The following is a 27816-nucleotide window of genomic DNA, read 5'->3' as shown; positions in this document are numbered from 1 at the left end:
TTGGAAGAGGATATTTGCTATGACCAGTGTGTTCTCTTGGGAAAACTCTATTAGCCTTTGCCCTGCTTCATTCCATATTCCAAGGCCAAATTTGTCTGTTACTCCAGGTGTTTCTTGACTTCTTACTTTTGCATTCCAGTCCCCTATAATGAAAAGGACATCTTTTTTGGGCGTTAGTTCTAAAAGGTCTTGTAGTAGCTTGCATTCCCACCAACAGTATAAGAGGGTTCCCTTTTCTCCGCACCTTCTCCACCATTTATTGTTTGTAGACTTTTTGATAGCAGCCATTCTGATTGGCATGACATGGTACCTCACTGTGGTTTTGATTTTCATTTCTCTGATAATGAGTGATGTTGAGCATCTTTTAATGTGTTTGTTAGCCATCTGTATGTCTTCTTTGGAGAAATGTCTGTTTAGTTCTTTGGCATATTTTTTGATTGGGTTTATTTTTCTGGTATTGAGCTGCAAGAGCTGCTTGTATATTTTTGAGATTAATTCTTTGTCAGTTGCTTCATTTGCTATTATTTTCTCCCATTCTGAAGGCTGTCTTTTTTCTTGGTTATAGTTTCCTTCATTGTGCAAAAGCTTTTAAGTTTAATTAGGTCCCATTTGTTTATTTTTGTTTTTATTTCCATTAGTCTGGGAGGTGGGTCATAGAGGATCCTGCTGTGATTTATATCAAAGAGTGTTTTGACTATGTTTTATTCCAGGAGTTTTATAGTTTCTGATCTTACATTTAGATCTTTAGTCCATTTTGAGTTTATTTTTGTGTATGGTATTAGAAAGTGTTCTAGTTTCATTCCTTTACAGGTGGTTGACCAGTTTTCCTAGCGCCACTTGTTATAGAGATTGTCTTTTCTCCACTGTGTATTTTTGCCTCCTTTGTCAAAGATAAGCTGGCCATAGGTGCGTGGATTTATCTCTGGGCTTTCTATTTTGTTCCATTGATCTATATTTCTGTCTTCATGCCAGTACCATACTGTCTTGATGGCTGTAGCTTTGTAATATAGTCTCAAGTCAGGCAGGTTGATTCCTCCAGTTCCATTCTTTTTTCTCAAGATTGCTTTGGAATTTCAAGATTTTTTGTATTTCCATACAAATTGTGAAATTATTTGTGCTAGTTCTGTGAAAAATACCGTTGGCAGCTTGGTAGGGATTGCATTGAATCTGTAGATTGCTTTGGGTAGTATACTCATTTTCACTATATTGATTCTTCCGATACATGAACATGGTATATTTCCTCCATCTATTTGTGTCCTCTTTGGTTTCTTTCATCAGTGTTTTACAGTTTTCTATATACAGGTCTTTTGTTTCTTTAGGTAGATTTATTCCTAAGTATTTTATTCTTGTTGTCACAATGGTGAATGGGATTGTTTCCTTAATTTCTTTTTCTGTTTTCTCATTGTTAATGTATAGGAATGCAAGGGATTTCTGTGTATTAATTTTATATCTGCAACTTTACTTATTTGTTGATTAGCTCTAGTAATTTTCTGGTGGGGTCTTTAGGGTTTTCTATGTAGAGGATCATGTCATCTGCAAACAGTGAGAATTTTACTTCTTCTTTTTCAATCTGGATTCTTTTTATTTCTTTTTCTTCTCTGATTGTTGTGGCTAAAGTTTCCAAAACTATGTTGAACAGTAGTGGTGAGAGTGGGGACCCTTGTCTTGTTTCTGACTTTAGGGGAAATGCTTTCAATTTTTCACCATCGAGGATAATGTTTGGTGTGGATTTATTGTAGATGGCTTTCTTTTATTATGTTGAGGTATGTTCCTTCTATGCCTGCTTTCTGGAGAGGTTTTTTTTTTTTTTTAAATCATAAATGGGTGTTGAATTTTGTCAAAGGCTTTCTCTGCATCTATTGAAATATGTATTTTATCTTTCAATTTGTTAATGCAGTGTATCACATTGATTGATTTGCAAATTGAAGAATTGCAAATTGCAAATTGTATTGAAGAATCCTTATATCCCTGGGATAAAGCCCACTTGGTTATGATATATGATTTTTAAATATGTTGTTGGATTCTGTTTGCTAGAATTTTGTTGAAGATTTTTGCATCTACATTCATCAGTGATATTGGCCTGTAGTTTTCTTTTTATGTGGCATCTTTCTCTGGTTTTGGTATTAGTGTGATGGTGGCCTCATAGAATGAGTTTGGAAGTTTACCTTCCTCTGCAATTTTCTGGAAGAGTTTGAGTAGGATAGGTGTTAGTTCTCTAAATTTTTGGTAGAATTCACCTGTGGAGTCATCTGGTCCCAGGCTTTTGTTTGTTGGAAGATTTTTGATTACAGTTTCTAGTTCCATGCTTGTGATGGGTCTGTTAAGATTTTCTATTTCTTCCTGGTTCAGTTTTGGAAGGTTGTACTTTTCTAAGGATTTGTCCATTTCTTCCAAGTTGTCCATTTTATTGGCATATAATTGCTGATAGTAGTCTCTTATAATCCTTTGTATTTCTGTGCAGTCTGCTGTGATTTCTCCATTTTCATGTCTAATTTTGTTGATTTAGATTCTTCTCCCTTTTTTTCTTGATGAGTCTGGCTAATGGTTTGTCTATTTTATTTATCTTCTCAAAGAACCAGCTTTTAGCTTTGTTGATTTTGGCTAAAGCCTCCTTTGTTTCTTTTTCATTTATTTCTGCTCTAATTTTTATGATTTATTTCTTCTACTAACCCTGGGGTTCTTCACTTCTTCTTTTTCTAGTTGCTTTAGGTGTAAAATTAGGTTGTTTATTTGATTTTTCTCTTGTTTCTTGAGGTAAGCTTGTATTGCTATGAACCTTCCCCTTAACACTGCTTTTACTGACTCCCATAGGTTTTGGGTTGCTGTGTTTTCATTTTCATTTGTTTCTATCAATATTTGATTCCATTTTTGATTTCTTCCATGATTTGTTGGTTATTCAGAAGCATGTTGTTCAGCCTCCGTATGTTTGTACTTTTAATAGTTGTTTTTCCTGTAGTTGACATTAATCTTACTGCACTGTGATCAGAAAAGATGCTTGAAATGATTTAAATTTTTTGAATTTACCAAAGTTAGATTTATGGCCCAGGATGTGATCTATCCTGGAGTGTTCTTTGTCACTTGAGAAAAAGATGAAATTCATTGTTTTGGGGTGAAAAATCCTATAGATATCAATTAGGTCTAACTAGTCCATTGTATCATTTAAACTTTGTGTTTCCTTGCTAAGTTTCTGTTTGGTTGATTTATCCATAGGTGTGAGTGAGGTATTAAAGTCTCCTACTATTATTGTGTTACTGTTAATTTCCCCTTTCACACTTGTTAGTATTTGCCTTACATATTATGGTGCTCCTATGTTGGATGCATATATATTTATAATTGTTATGTCTTCTTAGATTGATCATTATGTAGTGTCCTTCTTTCTCTTTTCACAGTCTTTATTTCAAAGTCTATTTTATCTGATATGAGTATTGCTACTCATGCTTTCTTTTGGTCTCCATTTGTATGAAATATCTTTTACAGCCCTTCACTTTCAGTTTGTATGTGTCCCTTGGTTTGAGGTGGGTCTCTTGAAGATAGCATATGTAGGGGTCTTGTTTTTGTATCCATTCAGCAAGTCTTTGTCTTTTGGTTGGGACATTCAACCCATTAGCATATAAGGTAATTATTGATAAGTATGATCCCACTGCCATTTACTTTGTTGTTTTGGGTTCGAGTTTATAAACCTTTTCTGTGTTTCCTGTCTAGAGAAGATCTTTTTGCATTTGTTGAAGAGCTGGTTTGGTGGTGTTGAATGCTCTAAGCTTTTGCTTGCCTGTAAAGATTTTGATTTCTCCTTCATATTTGAATGAGATCCTTGCTGGGTACAGTAATCTGGGCTGTAGGTTTTTCTCTTTCATCACTTTAAGTATGTCCTGCCATTCCCTTCTGGCTTAAAGAGTTTCTATTGAAAGGTCAGCTGTTATCCTTATGGGGATCCCCTTGTGTGTTGTTGCTTTTCCCTTGCTGCTTTAAATATTTGGTCTTTGTGTTGGATCTTCATTAATTTGATTAATATGTATCTTGGGGCATTTTGCCTTGGGTTTATCCTGTTTGGGACTCTCTGGTTTTATTGGACTTGGATGGCTATTTCCTTCCCCATTTTAGGGAAGTTTTCAACTATTATCTCCTCAAGTATTTTCTCACACCCTTTCTTTTTGTCTTCTTCTGGGACTCCTATGATTCGAATGTTGGGGCATTTAACATTTTCCCAGAGGTGTCTGAGGTTGTCCTCATTTCTTTTAATTCTTTTTTCCTCTCTGCTTCATTTATTTCCACCATTCTATCTTCCACCTCACTTATCCTATCTTTTGCCTCAGTTATTCTACTGCTGATTCCTTCCAGAGTGCTTTTGATCTCATTTACTGCATTATTCGTTATTGATCGGCTCTTCTTTATTTCTTCTTCTTCTGCTGCTGCTAAGTCGCTTCAGTCGTGTCCGACTCTGTGTGACCCCATAGATGGCCTCCTACCAGGCTCCTCTGTCCCTGGGATTCTCCAGGAAAAAATACTGGAGTGGGTTGCCATTTCCTTCTCCAATGCATGAAAGTGAAAAGTGAAAGTGAAGTCGCTCAGTTGTGTCTGACTCTTAGCGACCTCATGGACTGCAGCCTACCAAGCTCCTCTGTCCATGGGATTTTCCAGGCAAGAGTACTGGAGTGGGGTGCCATTAGGTCCTTGTTAAACATTTCTTGCATCTTCTCAATCCTTGTCTCTAGTCTATTTATCCTTAACTCCATTTTGTTTGCAAGATTTTGGATCATCTGTACTATCATTATTCTGAATTCTTTTTCAGGTAGACTCCCTATCTCCTTCTATTTTGTTTGGTTTGGTGGGCATTTATCATGTTCCTTTACCTGCTGAATATTCCTCTACCTTTTCATTTTGTTTATATTGCTGTGTTTGGGGTACCCTTTCTGTAGGCTGGAAGTTCGTGGTTCCTCTTTATTGGGGAGCCTGCTCCCTGTGAGTGGGGTTGGACTAGTGGCTTGTCAAGGTTTCCTGGTTAGGGGAGCTTGCATCTGTGTTCTGGTGGGTGGAGCTGGATCTCTTCTCTCTGAAGTGCAATTAAGTGTCCAATAGTGAGTTTTGGGGTGTCTATGGGTTTGGCATGGCTTTGGGGAGCCTGTCTTTTAATGATTAGGGCTGTGTTCCTGCTTTGCTGGAGAATTAGCGTTTTATGTCCTGCTCTGCAGCTTGCTGGCTCTTGGGTGGAGCTTGGTTTCAGTGTAGGTATGGAGGCTTTTGGGTGAGCTCTTGTCTATTAATGTTCCTTGGAATCAGGCATTCTCCAATGTTCTCAATTTCTGGAGTTAAGCCTCCTGCCTCTGGCTTTCAGTATTATTTTTAAAGTAGACTTAAGACTTCTCCATCCATACAGCATAGATGATAAAACATCTAAGTTAATGGTGAAACAATTCTCCACAGTGAGGGACACCCAGAGAGATTCACAGAGTTACATGGAGAAGAGAAGAGGGAGGAGGGAGATAGAGGTAACCAGGAGGAGAAGAGGGGGAGTCAAAAGGGGAGAGAGCAATATAGCCAGTAATCAATTCCCTAAGTGCTCTCCACAGTCTGGAACACCCAGAGAGATTCAGAGTTACACAGAGAAGAGAAAGGGGAGGGAGGAGATAAAGGTGACCTGGGAGAGAAAAGGCAGAGTCAAAAGTGAGAGAGCAGTCAAGCCAGTAATCACACTGCTAAGTGAAAATGGATACTGAATATTAGCTTCTTAAAGGTACAAAACTGATAACAAATACCAAAAAAGCAAAGATTAAAAATCTAGAGTAGAGGTTATATTCTCAAAAAAACAATATTAAAAATACGAACAAAATCAATCACAAAAATTAACAAAAATATATATGTGAAATTTGCTTTAAAACTAGGGTCTTTTTTTTTGCAAGATAATAGTATGTTATAAAAATGAAAATTAAAGGAGTAATAAAGAAATTAAAAAAAATTAAAAAGTGATAACAGTAAAATATATCTAGGAATTTCTCTGCAGCTGTTGTGGGCAGTGTGGGGTCAGTTCAGTTTCAGATAGTTCCTTGTTCCAGCCTGTAGTTGTCCTCAAAGTCTATAGGCCCCCTCCAATGCTTAGTCAGTGTCAACCACAGGGTTTTAATCTGTTGCCCCTGTCACTTCCAGAGCAGTTCCCTCTTCTTTGTGTATTTTGGCTTCCTTTTTTGCAAGTCTCTTCAGTGTCTAATTTCAATCCTGACACAAGCGGGTGAAGGTGGTCACTTATTTAGGCTCACTTGTTCAGTTGTGTTGTGGGGAGGGAGAGACACTGCAGACAAATATCGCTTGTGTGTGTGGGGAGTGTTCGCAGTGTCTGGACCACACTGGGTTTGCCCCAGCTCACTGTGGCATGTGCTTCCTGGGTCTACACTGCTCAGGCTCTAGGGTGCTCTGCAGGGGCACTGTCCAAAGTAGGGTCTGCATTTCGTGCACTTCCCAGGTCTAAGCTGCTCAGGTTCTCGGGTACTCTGCAAGGGCACAGACTCAGTTGGGTGTGCATTTTGTGCTCTTCCCAGGTCTGAGCAGCTAAGACAACCAGGTGCTTGGTTAGCACACTGTCCCAGGTGGGCTGTGCATCTTAATCACCTCCTTGTTCCCAGCCACTGGGTTTCCCGAGTGTGCCGTGAGAGCACCGTCTCAAGTGTGCTGTGTGTCTCCTCTGGGGAGCTGATCTCAGGCTCTGACCCTCCTGGCAGATGTCAACCATCTAGGGTCCCAGGAAGACATGGTTAGCAACCGGGAGCCTGCTCACAGTTTGGTGGAGGACGCTGGTCTCTGGGGCTGAGATTGCAGCAGCCTCTTGCCTTCCGGCTCTGGCTGTCGTTCACATGCCTTTCTGCCTCTGGCAGCGGGTGGCCTGGGTGGGGGGGCGGAGGGAGGGGGCTGTATGCAACCAGCTAGCTGTAGGCAATGGCACCACACTCCAGTACTGTTGCCTGGAAAATCCATGGACAGAAGAGCCTGGTAGGCTGCAGTCCATGGGGTCGCTAAGAGTCAGGCACAACTGAACGAATCCAATTTGACTTTCCACTTTCATGCATTGGAGAAGGAAATGGCAACCTACTCCAGTATTCTTGCCTGGAGAATCCCAGGGATGGGGGAGCCTGGTGGGCTGCCGTCTATGGGGTCGCACAGAGTCGGACACGACTGAAGCGACTTAGCAGCAGCAGCAGCAGCAGCTCTCCTTTGGTATTCGCTCAATCGTTTGTTCTGTGAGTAGTCCAGGCTGTGCGTTAGAGCCTTTCACAGGAAAGTTCTCTCTTTTTTTGCTCTCTGGTGCTCCCACAGTTTGAGTTGCTATCTCACGTTGGCTCCCTCAGATCATTCTCAGAGCATTCAAGCCTGGTCCTTACTCTAAGCTCTGATTATGCAGCTGCGCCTCCCTGTCCAGCCCCTGCTTGCTGGTGGAGGACATGAGCATCTGGGCTACTTCTCTGCTGGCAGTTGCGGTAGGTGCATATTCTTTGTGTGTGTGTGTGTGTTTTTTTTTTTTTCCCTCCCGGTTATGTTGCCCTCTGAGATTCCAAAACTCCCTATAGACCCACCTGTGACAGGATTTCCTACTGTTTGGAAACTTCTTCATGACTCCCTCCCCAGGTCAGGTCTCTGTCCCTAACTCTTTTGTCTCTTCGTCTTTTATATTTTGTCCTACCTCTTTTCAAAGATAATGGGCTGCCTTGCTGGGTGCCTAGTGTTCTCCCCCAGTGTTCAGAAGTTGTTTTGTGGAAGTTGCCCAGCATTCAAATGATCTTTTCATGAATTTGTGGGGGAGAAAGTGGTCTCTCCACCCTATTCCTCCACCATCTTGGGACCACCCCAAAGCCTGCATTTTTTAAAAGCATTAAGCCCATTAATGCTTGTCATTCAACTTTTAAAAAAGCAAATCCCTCTCCATGACACCAGTTGGGTAAACAGATGTTCTGGTTATTTCTTGCCTAACAAACCACTGCATAATTTAATGGCTTAAAATAATGATGTTTATTTATTTTGCCCCTGAATCTGAAGTCTGGCCAGGGGTTGGCAGGGACAGCATGTCTCTGTGATGAGACCTTGGACAAGTTTATTGTGCGCTGCCTACTGTGAGTCACTTCCAAGGTGGCTCATTCATAGAGCTGTAAGTCTGGTGGCTCAGCTAAACTCTTGGTCAGAGCCTCCTTTTCTCTCCAAATGAGCCCCCCCTCCCTGCAGGCTGCTTGGGCTTCCTCAGAGTATGGTAGCTAGATTCCAAGAATGAAGTCTTAAGAGACAAGAAGGAAATAGAAGCTGCCAGTTGGTAAGGACTGATCTTGGAAACTGGCGTGGTGTCACTTTTGCTTTAATGTTTTGGTCAAGTTGTCATGGAGATCAGATTCTAGATGAGGGGCCCTAGACTGCTCCTCTTAATGAGAGGCCTGTCAAAGAATTTTGGGTTCATGTTTTGAATATGGCACAGCAGATGGTATATATATTGTGTGTATGTATGCTCCGTATGTCTCACTCTTTGTGATTCCATAGACCATAGCCCACTAGGTTCCTCTGTCCATGGAATCTTTCAAGGCAAGAGTACTGGAGTGGGTCACCATTTCCTACTCCAGGGGATCTTCCTTCTCTTGTGTTTCCTGCACTGGCAGGTGGATTCCTTACCACTAGCACCACTTGGAAGCCCATGGTATGTAGGGGTTCTCCAAGTCTGGCTATATTTTAGAAACATTTGAAGTTAGAAATAAAGTACTGATACTTCTGACTGAGGCAGGAGGTAGATGGGCTCTACCCAGGGTAAAGAGTTAGGAGATTCATTCTCTGTGGACCAAATCTCTAAGACAAGGATAGCAGGACAATTAAGAGATGAGGCTAGGCCCTATCCCAACCATATATTTCTCATTTTTGAAGTCAGGAGACCATCCCAACCACAAATATGCAGAAGAGCTCCTTGAAAGTTAAAAGGGGAGTTATGTTAAGAGTTGCTCTACCCATCAGTTCAATTCAGTTCAGTCACTCAGTTGTGTCCAACTCTTTGCGACTCCATGGACTGCAGCACACCAGGCTTCCTTGTGCATTACCAACTCCCAGAGCCTGCTCAAACTCATCCATTGCATTGGTGATGCTATCCAACCATTTCATCCTCTGTCATCCCCTTCTCTTCCTGCTTTCAATCTTTCCCAGCATCAGGGTCTTTTCCAAGGAGTCAGTTCTTCACATCAGGTGGCCAAAGTATTGGAGTTTCAGCTTCAGCATCACTCCTTCCAATGAATATTCAGTACTGATCTCCTTTAGGGTGGACTGGTTGGGTCTCCTTGCTGTCCAAGGGACTCTCAAGAGTCTTCTCCAACACCACAGGTCAAAAGCATCAATTCTTCAGTGCTCAGCTTTCTTTATAGTCCAACTCTCACATCTGTACATGACTACTGGAAAAACCATAGCTTTGACTAGATGGATCTTTGTTTGTAAAGTAACGTCTCTTCCTTTTAATATGCTGTCTAGGTTGGTCATAACTTTTCTTCCAAGGAGCAAGCGTCTTTTAATTTCATGGCGGCAATTACCATCTGCAGTGATTTTGAGCCCCGCAAAATAAAGTCAGCCACTGTTTCCACTATTTCCCCATCTATTTGCCATGAAGTGATGGGACCAGATGCCATGATCTTTGTTTTCTGAATGTTGAGTTTTAAGCTAACTTTTTCACTCTCCTCTTTCACTTTCATCAAGAGGCTCTTAGTTCCTCTTTGCTCTCTGTGATAAGAGTGGTGTCATCTGCATTTCTGAGGTTATTGATATTTCTCCCGGCAATCTTGATTCCAGCTTGTGCTTCATCCAGCCCAGCAGTTCTCATGATGTACTCTTCATATTAGTTAAATAAGCAGACTGACAATATACAGCCTTAATGTACTCCTTTCCTGATTTGGAACCAATCTGTTGTTCCATGTCCAGTTCTAGCTGTTGCTTCTTGACCTGCATATAGATTTCTCAGGAGGCAGATCAGGTGGTCTGGTATTCGCATCTCTTTAAGAATTTTCTACAGTTTGTTGTGATCCACACGGTCAAAGGCTTTGGCGTAGTCAATAAAACAAAAGTAGATGCTTTTCTGGAACTCTCTTGCTTTTGTGATGATCCAGCAGATGTTGGCAATTTGATCTCTGGTTCCTCTGCCTTTCCTAAATCCAGCTTGAACATCTGGAAGTTCACAGTTCACATACTTTTGAAGCCTGGCTTGGAGAATTTGAGCACTACTTTGCTAGTGTGTGAGATGAGTGCAATGTGTGGTAGTTTGAACATTCTTTGGCCTTGCCTTTATTTGGGATTGGAATGAAAACTGACCTTTTCCAGTCCTGTGGCCATTGCTGAGTTTTCCAAATTTGTTGGCATATTGAGTGCAGCACTTTCACAGCATCATCTTTTAGGATTTGAAACAGCTCAACTGGAGTTCCATAACCTCCGCTAGCTTTGTTGGTAGTGATGCTTCCTAAGACCCACTTGATTTCACATTCTAGGATATCTGGCTCTAGGTGAGTGATCATACCTGTAGCCCTCTTTGGTAGATCCACCTTGGGTAAGAGATGTGCACATACACATGGGAAGATCCTGAAATATTCCAAATATGGACTGTGAACTAGGCAAATCAAAATGACTGGGCAAAGGAAAACTGGAAGAAATGTCCCATAAAAGTAACTTAAACTACCCTGAGGGCATGACTCAGGGACTTTCTCTGAGTTCTGCCACGTGTCTATCCCCACATACTGTAGTTTTTTTTTCTTTTTTTCCTCCTAATAAACACTGCTTGTTTCACTACTTTCTTTCTGAAAGTCCCTTTGTGCAAAGTCAAAGGGCCAGGGCCTTGTCACTGATCATTGGTCTAGTGGCTAGGATTTGATGCTTTCCCAACCTCTGGTTGGAAATTCAAACGCTGCTTTATCACTGCAGGCCAAAGCCAGAGGCTCAGTTCAGTTCAATTCAGTCGCTCAGTCGTGTGAACCCTTTGCGACTCCATGGACTGCAGCACACCAGGCTTTCCTGTTTGTCACCAACTCCCAGAGCTTGCTTAAACTTATGTCCACTGAGTTGGTGATGCCATCCAACCAGCACATCCTCTGTTGCCCACTTCTCCTCCTGCCTTCAGTCTTTTCCAGCATCAGGGTCTGGGAAGCAGATGTTCCCCTCTTCGTTTACATAATTTTCCAGTGAGTCAGTTCTTCACATCATGTGGCCGAAGCATTGGAGCTTCAGCTTCATCTTTAGTCCTTCCAATGAATACTCAGGGTTGACTTCCTTTAGGATTGATTGGTTTGATCTCCTTGCAGTCCAAGGAACTCCCAAGAGTATTCTCCAACACCACAATTCAAAAGCATGAGTTGTTCGGTGCTCAGCTTTCTTTTTAACACTGAGGCTACCCAAGATCATATCTACCTCAAGAGATTCTGGTTTAATTGGGTGAGGAGAGGTTCAAGAATCTATATTTAACAAAATTTGAAGTGATCTTGACTGGCAACTTTGGTCTGTGGGTCAAAGCTCCTGTGTGCAAGGATTGACAGAAAGGGTAAAGATGAGGCTCCTCCAGCCATCCAGAGCTTGATGCAAGAAGACAGCTCAAGAAGCTGGCCTGACTTATCCTAACACCACTGCCTACAAGATAAATTGCTTTCAAAGGAGTATAGGGGGAAATCTTTCAAGTATATTGACCTGCCATCATCATACATGCTTTTTCTCATTTTACATTTTACCTGCAGTTTGTAAATAATTACAAAAAAATCAATAATATGCCATATTGCCATAATCCAATTTGTCTTTTCTGATTATGTGAAGGATGGGTAGGTGTCTGGCATCACATCTCCAGGCCTCAGAGAGCAATGTTAAACGTTTATAGTGAACTTAATCATCTGTCAGAAATGTACAAAGCCATCATGTCTCATTAATAATTATTAAATCATTGAGTTGCACAGAAGGAGATGTTTCCCTCTTCACTTACATAATGACCAGTAACCACTAAAATGTGGGCTATTTGTGATACATGACCAGCACATCTGATGGTGGAAATCTGTTGAAGAAATTAATAAAAAATCTTATTAAGAGATAGGCTTTTAGAAAGGAAGAAAACATGCATATAGATGCTGTATTATTCAGCCAGGCCAAAGAGATGCTCCCTCCCTGTTCAGAGTCAGGTTAAAATTCAGTCAGGTAATTGCTAAGAGTGAAGAGATGTGAAAGGAAATGATCTTATTTGCTTTCAGAGGTTAGATAACTCATTTCAAAATGCCCAGCTTCGCACTTTTATTCATAAGTATATGTATCATTTTATGAATAAAAGAGGTACATATTTTGATTTGGAATGAGGCTGGGATGGAAGGCGCAATTTTTCAAGACTTGCATTTTATTTCTGATGATGTTTTTTTATTTCATAAGAATTTTTGATATCAGGCAATGTCATTTTAGCAACATATAATACAAGAATTGAATTACATCCATTGTAGATCCCACCTCCTGCCTCCCAATATTCAGTCCAGAGAATGTAAAGATTTAGCCTTTAACAATTTTGCAAGCTATATTTGTCTTTACAGCAGCTGATATTACCAGCAATTTGTATTTTTCATTTTCAATCTTAAACTTTCTTCATTCTGAGTAAAAGTGAAGCTTCCTAATCTATACATGTGACAATTACATGATCTAATCAACTAAGGTGGTGGATTACATTTGTGTGGAATTGTTATGGATATCACACACTATCTGATTTGCTCTGACGTGACATTCTGTGCCATCAACTTTCCTTTAGTCAAACTTTTGGAATCTTTCACATGTTGCTCCTTACCATGCTAAGGCTGGGCTTTGGCAAAAAGTTGTATGTTTAATAAAACACACAATATTAGCCTTCATTCCAGAGTTGACTCATTGGAAAAGACTCTGATGCTGGGAGGGATTGGGGGCAGGAGGAGAAGGGGAAGACAGAGGATGAGATGGCTGGATGGCGTCACTGACTCGATGGACGTGAGTCTGAGTGAACTCGGGAGTTGGTGATACACAGGGAGGCCTGGCGTGCTGTGATTCATGTGGTCGCAAAGAGTTGGACACGACTGAGCGACTGATCTGATCTGATTAGCCTTCATTCTCCCAGTTCTATGCCAATACTCAGTTGCCATGTTGCTTCCCACCATTAGTTATTCCTCTGCACAATTGTTAAACACAGCCTTCCCAAAGATGCTTGAGCCACTGTGGGCTGAAGCACTGGTTAGTTGGCACTTATGAGGAAATCATCAGATTATCTCGTGCATATTACCATGTCTCCCAGAGGTTTTGGGAAGCAGAACCACATCTAAAATACTTCTTAAAATTTGGTAAGATTGACTTTCATGTTAGTTTGTCTGAACAGATTAATATATTTCTCTCCCTCTATTACTCATAAAGTTTCCCTGAGCTTCCCTGGTAGCTCAGTCGGTAAAGAATCTGCCTGCCACACAGGAGACCAGGGTTCAATCCCTGAATTGGGAAGATAACCTGGAGAAGGAAATGGCAACCCAATCCAGTATTCTTGCCTGGAAAATCTCATGGGTAGAGGAGCCTGGTGGGCTACAGTCCGTGAGGTTGCAAGGGTTTGACATTACTTGGAAGCTGCATTATCCATAAATGATTCAAATCACTTAAAAGAGTACATTTAATTTTTCAAAACACCATAAATAGGATTAATTGAGATTTGTGTATATTGAAGAATCCTTTTATTCTAGGGATAAATTCCTCTTGATCATGGTATATGATCTTGTGGCTGTTGGATTCTGTTTGCTAGTACTTTGTTGAGGACTTTTGTGTCTATGTTCATTAGTGATGTTGGTCTGTAGTTTTCTTTTTTCGTGTGTGTGACATCTTTATCTGGTTTTGGTATCAGGGTGATGGTGACCTTGTAGAACAAATTTGGGAGTGATGGCCCTAGAATCTGTCATACAGAGTGAAGTAAGTCAGAAAGAAAAAAAAAATAAATGTTATATATTAATGCATATATGTGGGGTCTAGAAAAATGGTACAGATGAATCTATTTTCAGGGCAGAAACAGAGACACAGACATAGATAACAGACATGTGGATGCTGTGGGGTAAGGGGAGAGTGGGACTAAATGGGAGAATAGGATTGACATATATACGCTACTGTGTATGAAATAGATAGCTACTGGGAACCTGCTCTAAAGGATAGGAAGCTCAGCTTAGTGCTCTATGATGACCTGGATGGGTGGGATAGAGAAGGGGAGGGAGGTCCATGAGCAAAAGTGAAAGTGAAAGCTGCCCAGTCATGTCCGACTCTGCGACCCCATGGCCTCTACAGTCCATGGAATTCTCCAGGCCAAAATACTGGAGTGGGTAGCTTGTCCCTTCTCCAGGGGATCTTCCCAACCCAGGAATCAAACAGGGGTCTGTTGCACTGCAGGTGGATTCTTTACCAACTGAGCTATCAAGGAAGCCCCACAAGCGAGGCGGGTATATATATATATATATATACATATATATACATATATAATATATTTAGCTGATTCACTTTGTTGTATAACATAACATTGTAAAGCAATTATACCCATATATATATATATATTCACACACACACACACACACACACACACATATATAAAAGAATTAGGTTAGAAACAAAAAGAAAAGTTATTGGTGGAGGTATGAAAAAAAGCCGGGAATGAAGGCAAAACAAAAATGCAGGGTATGCAATCTGTTACTCTTGAAACAGATGGGCCTCAGATTGTTCTGTAAGTATTCTAGTAACTAAATGAGAAGGAACATCTGATTGGCTATACTATTTAGAGTACATGAGAATAAAAACAAATCCATCTCTAAGGAGAGGCACAATTCATTTTGATGTTATGGTAAGAATAACATTCTTTCTTGGATTCACTCTAAGGAGCACACCATATAATACAGCAGTGTCCTCAGCATCCTCTGTGTAGTGACCTGGGATTCCACTGGGGTGTCTCTTGTGTTTCTCAATGTAGACTGATGATGTCACACCAAAGCCCAAGTCAGTATGCAAAGGAAAAGGGGGCAAAAACAGTCTTTGTTCACAATTTCTGCTTGTCTAGCTTAATTTAAGAGTGAACTTGAGAATATCTGGATGGAAGGATAAAAACGATAGATTTTACACATTCTCCAAAAACACTTATTTTTCTTTAAATTCAGCTTTTGATAAATACCAGAAGCCAGCGCATGTTTAATGTTCTGGGCAAACGTTTAAGGTATTTACATTTTGTGTCAGCATTGCAGGATGAATCCAGAGACCCTAACAGCTAGGTAAGGGGGGTAAGGTTGACACACCCTATGGAAACTGAGCTGCTGAGGGAGGGCTTACCTGAATCAATGTTAGTTCCACTCAGGTAAGAGGTGAGCTGAAAGAATCTCTGTGTGCAAGGGCAGAAGGCTGAACTGTGATTTTCTCTTTCTAAGTATTTTTGCAATTTCTATTGCAGGAAAATGAGAATCAAAGAAGTGGGGCCAACAAATGATAATAGTCAAGGTGAGTCATTGCCAAAGGCAGAGGGAGCAAGGAAGTAAGATGGCTGATTTGTTCTGGCAAAGCATTTGATTTATTTGTTGCTTTATTCATGCAATAACTAAAAACACGTGATTTAGTCCTCTATTTTTTTTCATTCTCATCTTCAACAAATAGATTAATCTTTCTATGCCTTCCCCTGGATGTTTTGGAGCTCACTATTTGTTTTCCACTTCTCAGCACAAATGACTCTAAGAGAGCAGGTGGCCAAGCCTATTCACATGGTCATATAAGAACTTTAATACTGTATTCTGGTAATGACAGAAATCCTGGTCTCATGGTCTCCATCTTCTCGTTTTTAAATTGAGTAATAAGATAATGGCTAGGAATTACTGTTAGCAACACAGATAGGAGAGGGTCATTCTAACTTCCTCACTAGAATAATTGTTGGGAAGCCATAATTTTATGCTGAATAATTTTGAGACCTAATTACTGAATCTGCAAGGCTGTTCTTTAAATGCCAGTAATAGTAGAAAAAGATCCTTTATTCTTGAAGACCAGCAGGGTACTAGCAGTACAGAATGTTCTCATTAAAACTTCCCTTCTCTTTTTAAAATAGATGATCAAGGACACCCCAGTGTTTCCATCATTTCAGGAGATGTATACATACATGAGGAGTGGTACATAGGAAGACTCAAATCTTTACAACGACACATGGAAGTTCACAGAATAAGAGAAAATTGTATCTGGAAGGGAATGGCTAGCTAAGCCTCACTTTGCAGGTGAGGAAACTGATCTACAAGGGAGGCAGTACTTATAAATGTCATAAAGTTCACAGCAGAGCAAGTCTTGAGCTCAGGGCTCCTCTTTATGAATCTAGTGGTTGTCCCATTCCTCCTTTGTTCCTACAGTGTCTGCTTGATGTTGCCACAACGCGCTCAGACTCGGTGAGGTGGATGGTGACTATCATGGTAATGTCATCTGAAGAAAATGCACAACCTAAAAGTTGAGAGTTATGTTTTATTTGGTGGACTTTCTGAGGACTTCAAGTCCAGGATCAGCATCTCAGATAACACTGAGAAAACTGTTCTAAAAAGACAACAGAGGTGGGGGGCAGGATATCCAGGAGATTTTGCAACAAAAACCAGATAGTTGGAACAGGATCTACCTGACCCAGGAATCAAACCGGGGTCTCCTGTATTACAGGCGGATTCTTTACCAACTGAACTATTAGGGAGCCTGGTGGGCTTCCGCCTATGGTGTTGCACAGAGTCAGACACGACTGAAGTGACTTAGCAGCAGCAGCAGCAGCAAAAGATTACTATTAATGAAAGAAAACCAGATATCTCAGGTTAAGGAATTTAGCACTTTCCTATGTATGGGAAGATGCAAGATTCTAGGCTCACTAAAATCATTCCTTTGATATGCACCTCAGCTGCCTGGGGCCAGTGTGCTGTGCTTTCTCATCCTGTGTCTCCTCTGGATGCACAGTTGAGTGGCTGCAGACAAACCCCATCCTTGTCTCCATGCTGAGTTCCCTCAGGGGTCACCATCTCAGCAGCTGAAGTGTGATGACTTGATGGCTGCAACATCCTTTGTTTACTGATACGGCAGGTAATATTTTAGTTCTCAGTAATTACCTTCCCCTTTGCTACTGGGTATGCTGTACAGTGAGCTGTGTGAGAGGAGGTTTGCTGGTGCCCTTTGGAAAAGCTTTGCCTTTCTGATAAGATACGGCACTTGAGATACAAGCCCCTTTGCTACTACTTCCCTTGCTTTCTCTTTTGGATAGTCCCATGGGAAGATGCAAAGTGGATGCAAAGCTTAGAGCTATGACAGGTCCTCTTGTGTCCATAAAAGCAGATTGCTGCCTTTGTATTGATACCTGCAGATTAGAAGGAGAAAATCAGTCTCATCCTTGTGGACATAATTGATATTCTGAGCACCTGTGACTGAGTACTTGCCTGCTAAGTTGCTTCAGTCATGTCTGACTTTTTGTGACCCCATGGACTGTAGCCCACCAAGCTCCTCTGTCCATGGAATTCTCCAGGCAAGAATACTGGAGTGGGTTGCCATGCCCTCCTCCAGGGGATCTTCCTGACCCAGGGATTGAATCCCTGTCTCCTGCATTGCACACGGATTCTTTACTGCTGAGCCACCAGGGAAGCCCCTGTGACTGAGTACACCTTTTAATTAGGTTAGCAGAACACTCTCTTGATTTAGGCCAGGCAGGAGGGTGCTTGATATATTTGAGAATAGACAAGGGACACATGTGTTTGGAGAGCAGTGAATGAGAGGGAGTAGAGAAGGAGATGAGGTTATGAGGTAAGGGGAGACCAAATCAGGCAGGGTTTTATAGCTTGGTAAGGACTTTAGCTCAGTGAGCGGGAAATCCTTGGAGAGGTGTAAGCAGAAGCATGCTGTGTTCTCACTTACGTGTAACTAAATTGCTCAGGCTGATAGGCTGAAAATAGATTGTTGAGGTCAAAGATAGAGTCAGAAAAACCTATGGGGAATCTATTGACATAATCCAGGGGAAAGATGGAGATAGCTTAGCCAAGACAGTAGGGGTAAAACTGTCTAGAAATCATCAGAATCTTGATAAACTCTAAAGGTAAAGATAAGACTGAATCTTAACATAATAATGAGAAAGATAAAGAAAGATAAAGATAGATAGAGACAGAGAAGGGGGAGACAGAGAGACAGAGAGAGAGAGAGATCTAAGCCAATTACAAGGTTTTGGGCTTGAGCAACTGTAAGGAGAAAGTTGCCATGAACATGACCTAGTTGGGGAAGACAACAAGAGGAATGAAAGTTGGGGGAATGATCAGGAGTTCCATTCTGGACATGTTAAGTTTGAGGTGCCTGTTACACTTAATGGTAGTGATGTTAGCTTGGCTGTCAGATTATTAAGTCTGAAGTTCAGGGGAGAAATCCATGCTGGAGATGTAAATTTGAGAATTTTTATCATATTGATTGTATTTATAGACATGGAGCTAGATGTGATCTGTAAAGGGGTAAGTATGGAAGGCAAAGAGAAGAGATGCAGACATTGGTCTCTGAAGTGCCTCAACATTTAGAAGTGAGGAGAAACTGGAGTCTGAAAATGAGTATCCAGGAAGGCAAGAGGAAAATCAGGAGAGAGGGTGATCCTGGTGGCCAAACCAAGAAAGTGTTCAAGGAGGAAAGGTTAATCAACCAGGCCAGCAAAGTCAAGTCAAGTTGGCTATAATCCCCAGCCAGGGTATAAGGGGATACTCTTATATTTTCCCTTCCAATATTTTCTAGTAGTCTTGGTGGGAGTGGAGAGAAGGAGAAGGAATACTTGCAATTCTTCAAGTTGCCTCTCACACCAGTCTGCTTGTTTAGAGTTCTTAATCTCTGCTTGAGCTCTGACTACTCTGGCACTGTCCCATTTTGTTACCACATCACTAGACTGGAGGCCTCCTTGGCCCTCCCCTCCCCCCAGTCCACCAATTCCAGGCTGCATGTGTGGCAGACTGAAGGAAAGATTTAAGGAAACTAGGGAGTGACATCATAGCATAAAATAGATGAATCATCAAGGATAGGCTGGGTTATGCTCTGGTAACAAACAACCCCAAATATCAATGAGTGAGATCAAGAAATAAAGTTCATCAGCTGGGCATGTAAGACTTGTACATTTCACTTTACATATATTTTGCCAAAATAGAACTGCAAATAAATATTAGGCTCTACTTAGTGACGTGCATGCTGAAGTATTTAGGGATGAAATGTATTGATGTCTCCATTTTTTTTGCTATACCATGTGTTTTGGGGGATCTTATTTCCCCATACAGCGATTGAACCTGGGCTCCCTGCAGTGGGAAGACTGGAGTCCTAACCACTGGGCCACCAGGGAATTCTCTTTGCAACTTACTTTGAAATGCATCCAAAAAAATAAAACATATTGAAGAATGGGTAGAGGGATGAAAGGATGGATAGATATGTCACCTTTTAAAACCTAACCTCAAATCTTATGCAACATGGTTTTCATATATTCTGTTTACAGAAACCATCATGAAGACTTGTTCAGAGTCAGGGGAAGGGGAAATAGATTCCAACTCTCCATGGGGGAAGTGGCAAAATACTGAAAGAGTATGTGAAGCTAGAGATATGCTGTGGTCGTTTTTAGAATATGTAGGCCACCACAGCAGCATCAAATATTTTTCTTAATGGGAATGTGTACACGAGCAGTGCTGAGGAAGCCTCCAACAGCTGCAGTGATGCTTGGTCATGGTGTAAGAAGAATTGAAGCTGATAGTCTTGATTAGGTAGGCAAGATTATTATTCCTATTTTTCATATGGGGAAGCTGAGGAACAGGAGTTGATATATACGCCTAAGGTCATGAGCTTTCATAAAGGGAGCACCAGAAGTGGTTTCTAGTCTCCAGAACCTCAGCTCAGCTCTTGAGACAGCCAAGAGGTTCTTACCAAGACATGTGAGGCATTTCTTCAACCCATTGTAAGAGGCACAGAAGAATTTCGAAGACAGTGACCTGAGAGCTTTTATTTATCAAATGGAAAGGTGCTTTTTAGAAAAAGTGAAAATGCTGTGTTAGATCTTACTGCTGTAATTAATTGTAGACCCTTTTGTTGAGGTCTTTGATTCAAAAGTCTACTCAATTAACTGAGAATCCTTAATATGAAACTCTAGGAGATTCTAGGAAGTATGCTGAATTTAATGAAGGAAAGAAAAACCTTTATTTCTTAGAGTTAATTCCTTAAGGAGTTACCAGGTGAATTGATGAAATGAGTTACTGACTTACTGCTTTCCCCTGTGTCTGATTTCTGTAAACCTTTAGTGATTATTGAATGAGAAGAGTACTCTCTTTCCTTAGAGATCTTCAGGTCAATAAGCGTTTATTGAAAACTGTCTATGTGCTAGAAACTATGTTATATTGGAGGAACACAATGCACACACCACAGTGACTCCTCTGAAAAAGCTTACATATAGTTCGTTTGAACATCAAACAAGAAGTGCTATGATATCTAGATATGGATGCACTGGTTTGCTGGTATTGAAATTGGCTTGGGAGGGAAGGAGCAGTCCTGCAGCAGGGGATGCTAGACAGAGTCAGGAAGGAATTGTAGGAATTCCCCACACATAGCTGGTGGGAAACAAGCAGACTGCAATCTAATGTCTTTTGGAGCTTCATGCAATCCAAAATTAACTGAAATGGTAAGGGTGGTGAATGGGTTTCCCCGATGGCTCAAGTGGTAAGGAATCCACCTGCAATGCAGGAGACACAGGAGATGTGAATTTGATCCCTGTGTCAGGAAGATCCTGTGGAGAGGGAAATGACAACTAACTCCAGTATTCTTGCCTGGAGAATCCCATGGACAGAGGAGCCTGGTGGGTTACAGTCCATGGGTTCACAAAGAGATGAACATGACTGAGCACTCAAGCATGCACCTGAGGGTGGTGAATAAAATTAATTTCATCGTCTTCTGATGTAGTAGATTTCATTTGTCCAGCTCAGTAGATTTTCTTGGCCAATATCATCTTTTTTGGACTAGATATGAAATTCATCTATTTTCTCATTTGCTTAAAACAAAGAAAAACGTTATAAATACTTACAATGAGTTTAGTTCAGTCACTCAGTCATGTCCAAGTCCTTGCAACCCCATGGACTGCAGCACACCAGGCTTCCCTGTCCATTACCAACTCCTGGAGCTTACTCAAACTCATGTCCATTGAGTTGGTGATGCCATCCAATTGTCTCATCCTATGTTTTCCCCTTCTCCTCCTGCCTTCAATCTTTCCCAGCATCAGGGTCTTTTCCAATGAGTCAGTTCTTCACATCAAGTGGCCAAAGTATTGGAGTTTCAGCTTCAGCATCAGTCCTACAAATGAATATTCACTGATTATTTCCCAAAACCTCCTCGCTTGGTCCATAGAGCTGAAATTTCCATACTTGATCAATATTAACCTTTCAAGTTGGTTTGGATTTTGGGTGCATGGATTACTCAGTCTTTAAGGACTAATTGCTTTAGTTATTCCAGGGAGGGATTTGATTCCACTTTTAAGTGTGTTTCTCTTTGTTGTCTCCTCTCTAAATAGGAAGATGGGTTGTGTCTTGCTTTAACTGTGACTTCTCAGTTTCTAACAAATTTGGTCTGTGGCCACTGAGGAAAGTAGGATGAGAATCGTCAGACAGAAATTCCGAGTCTCAGCATCAGTCACAGGCATTGCACCCTCCTCTCCTGGGACACTTTCTGGGCTAATCCTCAGAGGTTTGTCCTATCTCAGGTTCTTAAATATGCCTGGGTAACCACCATATTTCAAATCCTGAAAGATGATGCTGTGAAAGTGGTGCACTCAATATGCCAGCAAATTTGGAAAACTCAGCAGTGGCCACAGGACTGGAAAAGGTCAGTTTTCCTTCCAGTCCCAAAGAAAGGCAATGCCAAAGAATGCTCAAACTACCGCACAATTGCACTCATCTCACACGCTAGTAAAGGGATGCTCAAAATTCTCCAAGCCAGGCTTCAGCTATCGTGAACCGTGAACTTCTAGATGTTCAAGCTGGTTTTAGAAAAGGCAGAGGAACCAGAGATCAAATTGCCAACATCCGCTGGATCATGGAAAAAGCAAGAGAGTTTCAGAAAAACATCTATTTCTGCTTTATTGACTATGCCAAAGCCTTTGACTGTGTGGATCACAATAAGGAAAATTCTGAAAGACATGGGAATACCAGACCACCTGCCCTGCCTCTTGAGAAATCTGTATGCAGGTCAGGAAGCAACAGTTAGAACTGGACATGGAACAACAGATTGCTTCCAAATAGGAAAAGGAGTATGTCAAGGCTATATATTCTCACCCTGCTTATCTAACTTCTATGCAGAGTACATCATGAGGAACACTGGGCTGGAAGAAGCACAAGCTGGAATCAAGATTGCCCGGAGAAATATCAATAACCTCAGATATGCAGAAGACACTACCCTTATGGCAGAAAGTGAAGAGGAACTAAAAAGCCTCTTGATGAAAGTGAAAGAGGAGAGTGAAAAAGTTGGCTTAAAGCTCAACATTCAGAATATGAAGATCATGGCATCTGGTCCCCTGGGAAATAGATGGGGAAACAGTGGAAACAGTGTCAGACTTTATTTTTTGGGGCTCCAAAATCACTACAGATGGTGATTGCAGCCATGAAATTAAAAGACGCTTACTCCTTGGAAGGAAAGTTATGACCAACCTAGATAGCATTACTTTGCCAAAAAAAAGCAGAGACATTACTTTGCCAACAAAGGTCTGTCTAGTCAAGGCTATGCTTTTTCCAGTGGTCATGTATGGATGTGAGAGTTGGACTGGGAAGAAGGCTGAGCACCAAAGAATTGATGCTTTTGAACTGTGGTGTTGGAGAAGACTCTTGAGAGTCCCTTGGACTGCAAGGAGATCCAACCAGTCCATTCTGAAGGAGATCAGCCCTGGGATTTCTTTGGAAGGAATGATGCTAAAGCTGAAACTTCAGTACTTTGGCCACCTCATGCGAAGAGTTGACTCATTGGAAAAGACTCTGATGCTGGGAGGGATTGGGGGCAGGAGGAGAAGGGGACGGCAGAGGATGAGATGGCTGGATGGCATCGCCGACTTGATAGACATGAGTTTGGGTGAACTCCGGGAGCTAGTGATGGACAGGGAGGCCTGGCGTGCTGCAATTCGTGGGGTTGCAAAGAGATGGACACGACTGAATGACTCAACTGAACTTAACCACCACACGTCATGGGAAGACATACATAAAAAAGCCACTCATGACTTAAATCCCCAACAACAGGGGAATGTCTTCTTAAGATATGGCACAGTCATGCTACTGAACATACTGCTTTGTTTAAAATCAATGAGGTAGCTCTCTATGTTCGATCAGAGATCTCTGAGATGTGTGTGGTCTGTTAAGTTGCTTAATCATGTCTGACTCTTTGCAACCCCGTGAACAGTAGCCTACCAGGATCCTCTGTTCATGGAATTCTCCAGGCAAGAATACTGTAGTGGGTAGCCATTTCTTTCTCCAGGGTGTCTTCCAGACCCAGGGATCAAAACCACATCTCCTGCATTGGCAGGCAGATTCTTTACCATCTGAGCCACCAAGGTAGTCCAAAGATGTACTGTCAAGTAAAAAAATTGAGCTGCAGAGCAATGTATGACACTGTTTATATGAAGTTACTTTCATATAATAGTACTCTGTATTTCATGGGTCCACATATGTGGATGTAAATGGAAGGAGAAGCTCTGGAGCAAGACACCAAGAGATAGAAGTGGTTGTCTTCAGAAGATAGGATTGAGGTGATGGCCCAATTGGAGTTGAATCTTATCTGTAATAGTTGAGAGTTTTTGTTATTTGTCTTTTTGTTGTTTTTAGGGAAGAGACCCTACTCATATATTACCCATGTGACTTTAAAAGCTAAATAGAAGTCAATTAGAAGTGGCTGTTTTAGGCAATGCTTGCCATGGTGGGGTTAATTAATTAAACAAAAGGCCATTAGACAGATGTGATTCTACTGCTGTGGTATTGTGTGTGGAGTGAGGGAGGGGGAGACATTTTCCTCTGTCTTTCTAGGTCTTCTATCTGGTCCAAGAATTAAATTGACACAAGACAGATTAACAGGGGAAGATCAAACAAAAGTTTAATAGCACATTGTGAACTACAAATTGGCACTTGCCATCTACCTCTGCAAGGATTAAATCATGTGTTGCTGCTGCTGCTGATTTTCAACATCCCCCTGAAAGTAGTTCAGGGTGGAGAGCAGAAATGAGGCATTTTGTGCTGGGGGCCGGGGGAGCGTTTGGTGGAACAGGTCTTCAGATAGTTAGGTATTTTCAGGAGCTGATTTTATGAGCCCAATTCTGGTATCATCCCATATCTAGAAAAAGCACTAAAATCCTTCATGATGATGACTGTTTCTCATGACTAGCAAAAGGTTCAAGAGACTAGTGGAAACCTTCTGAAAAAACAAATATGCTTGATTGTATGTACTCCTCCTTCACCAAGATCACATAGATACTGACCAGCCCCCTGCCTCTTGGAGCAGTTTCTCAGAGCTACATGAGGTGCCGTCTCTCAGAATGCAGCCCTCATTTTGCCCCAAATAAAACTTAACTCGAAACTTTCACGTTGTGTGTGTGTGTGTGTTTCAAGTTGACAATCTGTACCTGTTACAATGCATCACTTGCCAAATGGGAGACCTTAAATACCATTTTCAGCTAAAGACTAAAGGGGATGTTGGGGGTAGAGGTTGGGACTTCAAAGGGGAGGAAGGAAATTCACATGGGGTTGGAAAGGCAAATGTTTGGTAAAAAAATAAAAAGGTTTGCTGAGCCCTACAGAGACAATGGGACGCAGAGTGGACTCTGATCTCTAGGCCCAGTTTCCCGACCACGTGTGTGTGTGCTCAGTCGGGTCCTACTCTCTGTGACCCCATGGACTGTAGCCCGCCAGGCTCCTCTGATCATGGGATTCTCCAGGCACGAATACTGAAGTGGGTAGCCATTTCCTCTTCAGGAGATCTTCCTGACCGAGGGATTGAACCTGCGCCTCCTGCAGGTGGATTCTACTGAGCCGCTTGCACCTCACCCGTATTCCTTGCCGATCTTTTGCGGTGATTAATGTATTCTGGGAACAGGCCCTCTATCAAGATTCCTTTAGGTGGTTAGGAGGAAGGTCAAAGTTTCTTCCTTAGTCTATTGGGCCTTGATTGTTTTTATTTATTTATTTTTAAATTTAATTTTATTTTTAAACTTTACAATATTCTATTGGTTTTGCCAAATATCGAAATGAATCTGCCACAGGTATACATGTGTTCCCCATCCTGAACCCTCCTCCCTCTCCATACCATCCCTCTGGGTCGTCCCAGTGCACCAGCCCCAAGCATCCAGTATCGTGCATCGAACCTGGACTGGCGACTCGTTTCATATATGATATTATACGTATTTCAATGCCATTCTCCCAAATCATCCCACCCTCTCCCTCTCCCACAGAGTCCAAAAGACTGTTCTATACATCAGTGTCTCTTTTGCTGTCTCGTATACAGGGTTATTGTTACCATCTTTCTAAATTCCATATATATGCGTTAGTATACTGTATTGGTGTTTTTCTTTCTGGCTTACTTCACTCTGTATAATAGGCTCCAGTTTCATCCACCTCATTAGAACTGTTTTTAGTTCAAAATAATCCACATGCCGGATACATCTTGGTGTGGTAAATTTTGTTTCCCTTCAATGGCGACTCAAAATCTGAGTTTGTAAATGCCTTAAGATTATGAAATCAAAATGCTAAGGACAACCAATCACAAATGGCCAACTAGGCTCTAAGCTTTAGCTAATCAAATAATTTCCTTTTTTTGTTTCTATACTTTCTCTGTATAAATCTTTGCCCTGGCTCCTGTTGGAGGAGTTCTTTTAACCACTTCTGGTTTGGGACTGTTCAATTCGAACCAATTTTTCTTAAATAAACTCTTAAATAAGTCTTATCTTTTATTAGCAGAAAGGCTGAGAACCCCTCAAATCTGGTTCTACTGCTCATAGCTGTATTAATTTAGCAAGTCACTTATCTGCCGAGCCCAGTAACAACAACTTTGCAGGGTTGTTATGAGAATTATGTCTGATAATTTATGCAAAGCACCAGGCTCTTTTGCTTCCTACTCATGAATTTTGGATCCTGGCTTCATGCCCCTAGCTTCATTACTGGCTTTGGACTTGTCAGGGTTAGATACCCACTTGGAACCTCCAAAGTTCTATTGTTTTCAGTCCTGCAAGCCTGTGCCTCTGGTCAAAGGTCCTCTGAAATTTCTGTCAAGAGAGTCCCTCTCCCCAGTCCCTCTCCAGCCACACAGAATTCTACCTGCAGGGTCATTACCTCCCTGGGGTGAAGGAGGTAGCCTAACACACTTATAATTTATATTCCTCCATTAACACAATGAAGGATGTTTTCAGTTCTTGCATATTCTGAGGTGTAAGTCTCCCCTCCCAGTTGTTCTTTTATGGGAAGTAGGCCTTTGTAAATCAATGGCAGTTTTGCCTGAGACCAAACAACGGACCCAACAGAGCCTGCAGATTTGTTGGAGCAGGTACAAAGAAGGCAGGCTTTTCTGGGGTAAGTTGGCCAGTGACTTCCAGTAAGACTGAGGCTGCTGCCTCTTCCTGTGAGACAGTGTAACTGGGAAGGGTTAATTTTAATTCCATATTGGACCTGCTTCTGTGACTTTAACTCTTATTTTGCCACTTTTGTTATTATAGGCATATATAATGGCCTGCCTCAGGGACCCCTGCTCACCCCCTTCCCCCTGACCCTTGGGCTAGGGTGCGTTTGTTTGCTTACAGGGAGATAGCCTGACCCTGCCCACCTGTGAAGGACTATGACATTCTTGAATTCTCTGTGTGGGAAATGGCACCCCTTGTCTGCTGCTGACCTGGGTGGCTCAGAAATTCACATTTGGGGGGCTGGAATTGCAGAAAATTGTGGCATATTTGTTTATTGATATGATAGGAGATATTCCATTTCCCACCACCTGTGAAATAACTGTAATATTGTAATAACTATAACTGTGATATTCCTGTGAAATAACTGTAAGGAAGTGAAACTAACACATCCTCCTGCCTGAGGCTTACCATACTAGGAGATACTTGTAAGAAAAAAATGGTCTTTTTACTTTGTTTCCTCACCTTCCCACATCTCTGATTCATGAAAGAACCCGGCATCAAGGCCCTGACAAGGTGGTTATTTTGAGACATTCGTCTGCCATTTTCATGGTCAGCTGGCTCTCTGAATAAAATCATACTGTTTATCACAACACATCATCTCCCGGATTTATTAGCCTATCGTGCCTCGAGCAGAGGAAGCTTGAACTCGGTAACAAGAGGAGATATTCCCAAATTAGAACATTCACGGGTCAGTGGAGAGCCAGCGTGGTTCCCTCCTTTATACATGAAAGTGCAAGTTGCTTAGTTGTGTCTGACTCTTTGCAATCCCATGGACTATACAGTCCATGGAATTCTCTAGGCCACAATACTGGAGTGGGTAGCCTATCCCTTCTCCAGCAGATTTTCCCAACCCAGGAATTGAACTGGGGTCTCCTGCATTGCAGGCGGATTCTTTACCAACTGCCCTATGAGGGAAGCCTTCCCTTATACATATTTTGTTGTTTTACAAAATCATTTTCCTTTGAAACTTTCCAGGAAATGCAGTTTTTAAATTCGTTTTGTTTTCTCTTACCCTGCTGCTCTCTGCTCAAGTTCCTCTTTTCAACATTGCCAATAGAGCAATTTTGCTGCCTGCTTGTTGATTTACAGAATATGTTTGAGACCCAGGTTGCTTAGCTTTATTCCTTGCTGATAATATGAAGAATGTGAAT

The 27816-nt window shown here is 41.5% G+C and overlaps 1 long non-coding RNA gene across 1 annotated transcript in view; it reads left to right on the top strand.

Moving 5' to 3' along the window:
* LOC133261107 (uncharacterized) overlaps positions 1 to 22131 on the top strand; it is a 112951-nt gene extending 90820 nt beyond the window's left edge. Inside the window, exons 3-4 of the long non-coding RNA XR_009741026.1 lie at positions 15431 to 15477; positions 16073 to 22131. This is a non-coding gene — a long non-coding RNA (uncharacterized LOC133261107). The remainder of the gene's footprint in view (positions 1 to 15430; positions 15478 to 16072) is intronic.
* The last annotated feature ends 5685 nt before the right edge of the window (positions 22132 to 27816 follow it).

The sequence above is a fragment of the Bos javanicus genome, chromosome 2 (assembly GCF_032452875.1).
Source record: "Bos javanicus breed banteng chromosome 2, ARS-OSU_banteng_1.0, whole genome shotgun sequence".
Classification (NCBI taxonomy): domain Eukaryota; kingdom Metazoa; phylum Chordata; class Mammalia; order Artiodactyla; family Bovidae; genus Bos; species Bos javanicus.
Note: the sequence above shows the minus strand (reverse complement) of the source record. Positions and strands in the feature narration are given on the sequence as shown.